We start from the raw sequence: 10,342 nt of genomic DNA on the forward strand, positions 1-10,342 counted from the left end.
TAAGCGTGTACAACACACAGTGTCTACACCACTGAAGAAAATGTCTGTCCCTGTCCCAAGCGGCCATTAACTACCTAGATAGGGGCAGCATCTCAGGCTTGTGGAGTTCTTATGACTCTCCTGTTTATGTGGTGCCTTCTCAGCTTTGTAGATCAGAGAGGAAACAGAGACCATCCCACCCCAGTGACCACTTCTCTCAGCAGACTGTCCTCATGATTAACTTCTGAGTGCCTAAATGGGGGTCATGTCTGTAGCCATAGCATCCTGAATGCGTTCGAACCTCATCAGGATATGAGTTCTTCTGAAATTGTAACTTCCTGAGGTTTTCTCCTATCAATCAACTTTATCGTTATTTCACCTCTGCTAGAGAATACAGGAAACAAGGCCCCTAAGGACACCATAAAGAAAATGGTGCATCTGGTCAATAGTATTAGAAAAAGTCTTTAGGGCTAGTGAAATGACTCAAGCTTGCTGCCAAGCCTGATGACCCGAGTTCCATTCCCAGAACCCACATGATGGAAAGAGAGAGCTGACTCACCCAAGCTGACTTCTGCCCTCCACACGTGCACTGAGACACACTCATGCCCAAAACATACACACAAATAAATAACGGGATATTTTTAAAAGGATCTTTTAGAAGTGGTTTTAGGGACCATCATTCTGTTAAGATGCTACCTTCATCCAAATGCTTTGCCGGTGTGTGCCACCTTTCAACACTCCGACAAACATTGTCATCTCTAAGTTTACACTCAAGAACTGCTCAGTCATGCCATGAAATAAGAAATAAAAATCTTGTGATGTTTAAGCAAGTTTATGATTTTGTATTGAGCTTCATTCATAGCTATATTGGGGCACAGGAGACTTAAAATGTGACTTTGGCCATAAGAAAGAGAGAATCTAGAGTTAGGAATATAGCTCAATGGCAGATCACTTGCCTACAGGCAAGGTACTGGGTTCTATCACACTGAACTGGGCAAGACAGAGAAGGAGGATGAAGAGGAGAATGGGAAGCCATGGTAGCACATGCCTTTAAGCCCAGAACTCAGGAGTTAGAGGCAGGCGGATCTCTGTGAGATCAAGGCCAGCCTGGTCTGAGTTCCAGGACAGCCAGAGTTGTTACATGGAGAAACTCAGTCTTGAAAAATCAAAGAGAGAGAGGAGAGGAGCAGAAGGGAGAAAGGGAAAGGGGAAAGAAGAAAAGGGAAAGAAAGAAGGAAGAGAAGAGGGACAAAAGAGGAGAATGGAGAAGGGAATGAGGAAAAAGAAAAGAGAGAAGGGAAAAAAGAGAAAACCCAAGAGCTAATCCCTTCACATAGTAAGAGTCATGGGTTAGAACCGCATGGGATAGCCATGCTGTGTGGTGGAGGGGCCAGGCTCTCACAGACTCCAGGTGCGGTCGTCCTCAGAATGCCGACTTTTCCTTCCCACACCTGTTCATTATGGCATTGAGAAGGCCACCCCAGTTCCAGCCAACTCTCTCACGAGTGGTTTCAAGGCAGAGGGCAGACGGCAGGGAACAGGCTTTCTTCCCGTGTCTATTTATAAAAACAGCCCTTCTGAGAAAGCCTTGCTTGTGACCCTTAGGTCACAGGAGCCAGGTCTCATCTCAAGGGAGACTAAGTCATAGGTGTCTTAACAGCAGCCGGGTTATTCCGAAAAGGAGGCGGCAAAGGCTTTGAAATGACTCAAGGGAGAGCCGAGCAGTAATAGCTGACACCAGGAGAGACTGCTTTATTTCACACACACACACACACACACACACACACAGAGAGAGAGAGAGAGAGAGAGAGAGAGAGAGAGAGAGAGAGAGAGAGAGAGAGAGAGAGAGAGAGAGCGCCGAGGCTAACAGAAGTTCAAAATTGTACATTTAGCATTTGTTTTCTAGACTCATAGCTGCTGGTGACAAGGCTAAAGCTGAAAGCTGGGTCAGCCTGATCCTGCCCTTTTGCATGCATATTAGAGCCCACTGAGTTGCTAGGAAGCCAAATGGGGCAGGCAGGTAACAATGGGGTTTTCTGCCGTAGACAGATAAAATAATATGAAGGGCAGATGTTGGTTTCTCTTGAATAATATAGACACTACCACTTCTCTTTCTTGCTTTCTTTCTTGTTTTTGGGCTGCCTGGTGTGTGTGTGTGTGTGTGTGTGTGTGTGTGTGTGTGTGTGTGTCCAGAGAGTGGAGAGAGCCCTGAGTTACTGAAGTCCTGAGTGAATGTTTGTTGACAGGAGCCAACCATGTTAAAGACACCAGAACCTCAGACCCAGGAGAAATGGCAGAACCTTTCCCCAGGGCAAAGTTTGGAAACATGGCAAAGCCGTCCTCAGAGGCCCCAATGTTAGTGTCCACGGTGTTTGCAGAAAATGTCCACCATAGCTCTCCAGCGTGTTTAAGGCCTGAACACTACTCCCCTGCAGAGTACTCTGTTACTTTGTTCGATGGAGATTAGCTAAACCTGTCTCCTTGATCCAGCTGCCTCCCTGTTAATAATCTGCAGATCATAACCCCACCTCCTTGGCAAGCTGTATGCAACAACCACAGCTTTCTGTCCAAATCTATATAATAAACAGGCTGTGCTCATGGGGAGCTATGACTTTTCCAGCGGAGTCCAGATCGCTCAGTTCCAGCTTTTGTCTGTGTGAGTCTATATGTTGGTATTTTCTGTACTCCCTTGCCACCCCAACCAGGTCCATCCCTGAAGTCAAGCCGGGTGTGGCACATGTGTTTGAGTTTGTATATGTGGCAGGGTGAAACTGTGCACGGGGGTTGGGGGGGGGGGCTCCGTGTGGATAGGGTCAGAAGACCACCTAGTGCCATTCCTCGGGTGTTTTACCCCTTTTATTTGAGACAAGGTTTCTCTTTGGCCTGAATGGCAACAGGGAAGCTAGGCTAACTGGCCCAAATGCTTTCAGAAAGCTCTCCACCTGCCTCCACACACCTCATAGTGTTGGGATTGTTGGAAGTGTTAGAAGGCACCCTACTGCCTAGCTTTTTATGTAGGTTCCCTGTACCCCGCCAGTGGGTCAGCTATTCAGGGTTCCTGAATAGGCGCTACCTGCAAGAAATCATGGGCAACAGAGAGAAACGAGACAAAGCAAGATTCTATTGTCAAGGTCTCCTTTATTAAGGTGATGGTTACAGCTTATATAGCCCTTGAATGAGGAACTTGGCATGGGGTGGGGGTAGGGGTAGGAAGGAACTTTTGCCAAGGTAGCAAAGCACCCCTGGTGTAAGGGGAAACATTCTTTTTGTGATTCCATTAACAAACAGTTTTCAAGATGGTTGGAATGTGGGGCGGGTTCCGTTAACTAACAGTTGGAATGTGAGACTCTCTGCAAACATCCTTAAGACAATGGTCCCTGCTATCATATTTTAGGACAATGGTTTCTGACAGTTCCCGGAAGCTGAACTCAAGTCCTTCTAAGAGCAAGGCAAGCACTTCACTGAGCCATCCTTTTAGCCAACACAACCACCTTTCTACTGGTGGCTAACTACTTTAACTACTGGCTAGGATTTGAATAGGCCTCACAAACAGTAATCTAGGTCATAGTTTCAATGTAGGGATACATATCAAGACTGGTTCAGGGTACGATTCCCTACCTTTATCCCACATATTGGAAGCAGGGGATCTGGAAAGAGTTGACGTGCTTCAGAAAAGTAAAATGCATAGGCTATTTAAATTTTACAAAGTGTAAACTCCACTGTCAAGATCAGCCAAAAAAAAAATCATTAATCACTAGTCTTGGGTTGTGTGTCATTGAGTGTCCTTGAGACCTTAACACGTGTTGTTGAATTGATTCAACTGTAGTTCCTTCTTTATAATATCAGAGATGATTTTCCTTGGCTCTAGGAACTGGAAAAATAGCTGGCTCGGGGTTAAGAACGAATCCTGCTCTTGCAGAGGTCCTGAGTTTGATTCCCAGCACCCACATCACTGGTTCACAACCTTCAATTCCAACTGCAAGGACTGCATACCTTCTTCTGGCCTCTGCAGGAAACTGCACACATGTGCATAAGTGTGCAGGTGTGCACACGGAGAATTAAAGAAATGCATCCCTTTTAAAATAAAAAGCTTCTACATCTAGAGTGTTTTATATTTTTATTTTTCTGTTCTTTGGAGGAGAGAGTCTCGATTCTTTATGGATGGTTATTAAAGACCCATCTTTTTGGAGAAAATGACCGAGCCCCACATAGGAGCACCGGACTGAGCTCCCAAGGTCCTGATGAGGAGCAAAAGGAGGGAGATCATGAGCAAGGAAGTCAGGACCGTGAGGAGTGCGTTTACCCATTGAGACGGTGGGACAGATCTAATGGGAGACCACCAAGTCCAGTTGGAATGGGACTGATGGAACAGGGGACCAAACCGGACTCTCTGAATGTGGCTGACGGTGGAGGAGGACTGAGAAACCAAGGACAACGGCGATGAGCTTGAACTCTACAGCATGGACGGGCTCACTGTGAGCCTTGTCAGTTTGGTTGCTCACCTTCCTGGACTTAGGGGGAGCTGGGAGGACCTTGAACTTAACATAGTGAAGGGAACCCTGATGGCTCTTTGGCTTGGAGAGGGAGGGAGGGGGGTTAATGGGTGGAAGGGAGGGGAGGGAAGGGGGAGGAGGAGGGGAGGAGATGGAAATTTTTTATAAAAAAAAATAAAGAATAAAAAAATAAAGACCCATCTTTTGACAGAACAGATAAAACAATGTCATAAATGGTATTAAGAAAGCAACCACTCTGGGCTGGAGTCCAGGGCTAAATTACTTGATTCTCTTATAAAATAAAGAGATGAGGTGTTGATATCTCCTCAACAGATCCATCCCAGACCATGTAGAGTGGGAGTCATATATCTTCGCATCTTCTATGAAGAAATGCTTTTATAAAGAACAGTTAAGGGCTGGAGAGATGGCTCAGCGGTTAAGAGCATTGCCTGCTCTTCCAAAGGTCCTGAGTTCAATTCCCAGCAACCACATGGTGGCTCACAACCATCTGTAATGGGCTCTGGTGCCCTCTTCTGGCCTGCAGGCATACACACAGACAGAATATTGTATACATAATAAATTAATAAATAAATATTAAAAAAAAAGAACAGTTAAGTGCTCACTTCAGCAGCACATATACTAAGAATTAGAACAATACAGAGAAGATTAGCATGGCCCCAGTGCAAGGATGACAAGCAAATTCATGGAGCATCCCAAATTCTTCACAGAAAAACTTGAAGAGTCTACGTCACTCAGCCTGCTGTAGGCATCATTGTAAACAAGGAAGTGTAGTCAGACTCTAATTGGACCACCAGTGCCCAAATAATAACATGCAAACATCTTATTAATTATGAAAGGCTGGCCTTAGCTTAGGCTTGTTCCCAACTAGCTCTTACAGCTAAAAGTAACCGGGTTCTATTAATCTATGTTCTGTCAAATGGCTCTCCTTCATTCTATATATCCAACTCCCTCTGTGTCTGACTGGTGAATTCTGCACACTTCAGATTCTTCCCAACTTCCTATCCCTGGAAATTTTTCTATCCTCTCCTGCTTAGCTATTAGCCATACAGCTCTTTATCAAACCAATCAGAAGGCAGAGACACATCTTCACAGTGTACAAAAAGGTTGTCCCACAACAAGAAAGCTAAGGGCAAGATTCTGACCAAGACAATTAACGTACATATTGAGCACACTGAACACTCTAAAAGCCAAGACATCTCCCTGAAATGAGTGGAAGAAACTGATCCTTAAAAGGAAGCCAAAGAGAAAGGCACATGGGTTCAAGTACCAGTCTCCTTCGCCCAGAGAACCACATTTTGTCAGAACTAAACAGGAGGGAGCCTGGACCCTGGAGCTCATTCCCTATGAGTTCATGGCTTAATGTACAAAAGGAAATAAAGGACCCAGACAGTAAAATATTCTTCTAAAAAGAAAAATAGAAAAATGATCAGTTGAGAACTGGGGATGCAGCTCAGTGGTAGAGTTCTTGCCTAGCGTGCTCAAGGCCCTGAGTTCAATCCCTGTTACTCCAATAAATAAAAGTACAAGTAAATAAACAAAAGCAAAAAGAACGATTAATAACTTTGAAATCACACAACACTTCTGATAGATTGTGGTCTTTCGTGAGTTTACTAGGAACCCTATCACTATTTCCGAATACAGAAACAGTGCTTTTATGGTTTCAAAGAAGCATCTAATTTTAGAATAAGGGCACTTCATAAAGTCTTCATCTGTGACCCCTGTAGAGTAGTTCTTGGAAAGTCTTATGTCATCCTGTGCTCACAGGTACCTCATAGCTATGACAAGTCCTTGGTGGCTTTCTCCCCGAAGTCCTACCCTTCTGCCTTCCAATGTCAGAATGGCTCCGCTGCAGCAGTTGAGACACTAAGTCCCTTCTGAAGACAGACGTAGGTCTCATCCCCATCTGCCACAGAGATCGTAGAGGAAGACCTATGAGAATGATGTGCACAAACTAACACCTCTCAGATCCCCTGCTATGAAGAGACTTGCTTTCCAGATGTGAGAACTGGAGCCAACAGATGGCTGCCAGCTGTTAGTGTTTTCACGTCACCCTGAGTAGAAAGAGACTCTTTGCCAAGGTTGTGCCTTCTCAGCACAGTCTGCCTTTATTGGCTATTTAAAGCAGTAGGCTGTAAGCTGGTACTACTTGGTTTGGCATGGGAAACACAAGTAGTGGTATAGGTGATACTCTCCAGAGATTCCCATAGGGCTTGACAAGGTTTTTGTTGGACCTACATGGCAATTCAACTTTTTCTCCTACCCAATCCAGTTACCTGCCTCTTTTTCTAGTTGGTCTTTGTTTGGCTATAAGAGAATTAGCTTTATAGGACAGTTTCTGATATACAGAAGACTTAAGAAGATTTCTCAGTTATCATATACCCTGCATTCAGTCTCCCCCAACACTTTACATTAGGATGATTGTCCATTGTGGTGGTATGTTTGCTCGTGTGCTTGCTTGCTTGCTTGCTTGCTTGCTTGCTTGCTTGCTTGCTTGCTTGCTTGCTTGCTTGCTTGCTTGCTTGCTTGTTTTTGAGACAGAGTCTGTAGCCCAGACTGGCCTCTAGTTCCCTATGTAACAAAGAACAGCCTTGAATTTCTGATACTTCTACCTTCACCTCCCCAGAGCTGGGGTTAGAGGAGTGAATCACCATGTGTGCTTTATGCTGTGCAGGAAGATCAGAGTCAGAGCTTCGTGCTCACTAGCCAAGCCCTCCACCAACTCAGGGGCATCCCCAGTCTTACCGCTACAAATAATGAACAGTACCAATGCACTGCTGTCAACTGGTCTAGGTTTGATTAGATTTCCTCAGTACTCAACTGCTTCATTTCCTTTTTAAAGATTGCATCATGGCCGGCACATTGCTTTTAGTTATCATGTTTCTTTAGGCATTGGTCCTTTCACAGAATTTTTTCCTTTGTAGCATCTTGCATCTAAAGATCCAGCTTAGAATCTACTTCTAGAAACAGATATGGTAGTGTTTGCCTGATATCCTAGCATTTGAGAGATCAGGACAAAAAGAAAGGTGTTTGGGGTCACCTTCATCTTCATAAAAAATTGGAGTCCAGTCTGGGCTACATAAAACCCTGTGTTTAAAAAAACAATTTTAATTTAATTTTAAAAGAGGGGCTAGAGAACTTGTTGATCTTTCAGGAGACCAGAGTTGGGTGTCCAGTACTCACATAGGATGGCTCACAAATACCTTTAACTCCAGCTCCAAGGGATCCAACACGCTCTACTGGCCTCCAAAGGCACTCACACACATGTGGCATACACACACACACACACACACACACACACACACACACACATACACACACACACAGTCACACATATACCTTAGCAGAATTGAATCTTTAGAAACTTACAAAAAGGAAAATAGTATCTGTTTCTAGATCTAACCTCTAGACTGTGGCTAACGGTGTGACCGTTGGCTGCCTGCACAGCTCCTCTGCTACTTTCTTGCTAACAGCATCCCCGTGTCACTAACCACAATGTGTCTATGGTAAAAAACTAATTCATCTTACTTTTTATTGACTGGCATCTGATCCAGACCTAACCAAGACATAAGGGAATGCCTTCCAGGGGCTTTCCCTCAAAAGAACCCTTTCCTCTTGGTTAATAAATAAATAAAAGTCACGATAACGGGACTCTACACATCACTGGGTATTGATATGCAGTTAATAGTTGCTGAGGGAGGAAGAGATATTTCCTTCAGTGGTGTAGGCACAGGTGCCTATGCTCCTGGAAACAAAGCTTCGTTCAGGCTCCTTGTCTTAGTTAGGGTTTCTATTGCTGTGAAGAGACGCCATGACCACAGCAACTCTTATAAAGGAAAACGTTTAACTGAGACTGGCTTGCGGTCCGGAGGTTTAGTCCATTGTCATCATGGCGGGAAGCATGGCAGCATGCAGGCAGACATGGTGCTGGAGAAAGATCTGAGAGTTTTATAACTGAATCCGCAGGTAGGAGGACAAGCAGCAGGAAGAGAGAGTGAGCCACTGGGCTTGGTTTGAGCTTCTGAAACCTTAAAACCCATCCCCTGTGACACACTTCCTTCAGTAAGGCCACACCTCCAATAATGACACTCCCTGTGAATTTATGGCAGGCAATTTCATTCAAACGACCACACTACCAGATAAACAATCCTAATGAAACCCAATGTGACACACACACACACACAGACACACACACACACGACAGTATGAAAGTAGAAGGAGACCTTGTTGAGAAGAGGAAGAGGTTCAGCAGGAGTGGGAAATAACAAGGGGGGAATGGAGCAAATCTGAAACACATTATATACATGCATGAAGATGTCATAGTGAAATACCTTATTCTGTATAATTGCTATTAGTATACTAATATGCTAGTTTTTAAAAGCCCTAAAGTTATAAGAAGGATCCAAGGCGATCTCCCCCTTTCTGCCTTGAGCCCTGCTGAGTGATGCCTATAACACATGGCTTTGGCAATATGGCAGACTGCAAGAGGCGAGGGCTTCAGATCCTCCTGCCATCACTAAGCTACAGAACCAACACTGTATATGGAATTCCTGTTAAACTTATTAAGAAAAAATAAAAGTTTTTATGTTTAGGATTCCATCTACTACTTACTAGGGGTAGTGTAGAAAAGTGTTTACAATAAGGAGCACAATGGCTAAAAGGAAGATAGACCCATCAAATTTGTGTGTATGTGCAGTGTGTGTGTACACAAGTGTGTGTGTGTGTGCGCGTGTGTGTGTATGTGTGCAGATGTGTATGCCCATGTATGCCCATCAAAGGCCAAAGAAGGCCCTTGGGTGACCTCCTCTAGTGCCCTCCACCTTATCTTTGATACTGGATCCCTCAACTCAAACTGGAGCTTGCCGTTTTTCTGCTAGGAAGACAGCCAGCAGGCTCCAATGATCCTCCTGTAGCTACCTCCCTAGTATTGGGGTTACAGGCAGACACAGCTAAACCCACTTTTGTTTGGTTTTGTTTTGCTTTGCTTTAGTTTGCTTTGTAAGATGGGGTTTCCCTGTGTAGCTCTGGCTGCCCTGGAACTCACTCTGTAGACCAGGCTGGCCTCAAACTCAGAGATCCCTTGCCTCTGCCTCCCTAATTGCTGGGATTAAATGTGCACATCACCATCCCAACATTAAACCCAGCTTTTTACATAGGTAGTAGGAATCCAAACTCAGGTCTTTATACTTTCATGGCAAGAACTCTTACCCACTGAACCATGCCACCCCAGCCAAGAAGGTCATGAACTTTTAAGAACACGGGCCCTACAGAGGCTGAATTAGACAGTGATTCTTGCCAAGGCAGCCATAGACCCTTAGTGGCCGGGTCTTCACCTCTCTGCTCTGCTAGATGTATTTCTCTACCTCATAGTTCCCACTCCCCATAAAGATGACTTACTTAATCTTAAGTCTTGGTCCACGTCTAAATCTAAGACACTGGGATAGCTCAGCATCATCTCTATTCTCTCACTTACCAAATTAATCTGCTTCTAATGTTTCTTGTACATATGTGTGTGCCTGTGTGTGCTTATCCATATGTGTGGATGCATGTATCTGTGTAGGATATACACACACTTGTGTGAAGGCCCAAGGACAGCCTCAGATGTGGTCCCAGAGGTATCATCCACCTAATTTTTTTTTCAAACAGGGATTCTCATTGACCTAGAACTCATGGATGTGACTGTGCTGGAGGACAGTGAGCCTCCTCTCTCTTCCTCCCTAGCATGGAGGTTACAAAGCATGAACCAGCATGCCAGCTATAATTAAACACACACACATTTATTTATCTGTGTACTTTTTTATTTTGGGTGGGTGTACATGCGTGTGCCACAGTGCATGCATGGAGGTCAGAGG

At 44.6% G+C, this 10,342-nt stretch overlaps 1 non-coding gene across 1 annotated transcript; it reads left to right on the top strand.

Moving 5' to 3' along the window:
• The first annotated feature begins 5,087 nt into the window (after positions 1 to 5,087).
• Positions 5,088 to 5,195, top strand: LOC119799650. The gene has a single exon (XR_005282926.1). It is a non-coding gene; the product is annotated as a U6 spliceosomal RNA (small nuclear RNA).
• The last annotated feature ends 5,147 nt before the right edge of the window (positions 5,196 to 10,342 follow it).

This window comes from Arvicola amphibius, chromosome 12 (genome assembly GCF_903992535.2).
Source record: "Arvicola amphibius chromosome 12, mArvAmp1.2, whole genome shotgun sequence".
NCBI classification, from domain to species: Eukaryota; Metazoa; Chordata; class Mammalia; order Rodentia; family Cricetidae; genus Arvicola; species Arvicola amphibius.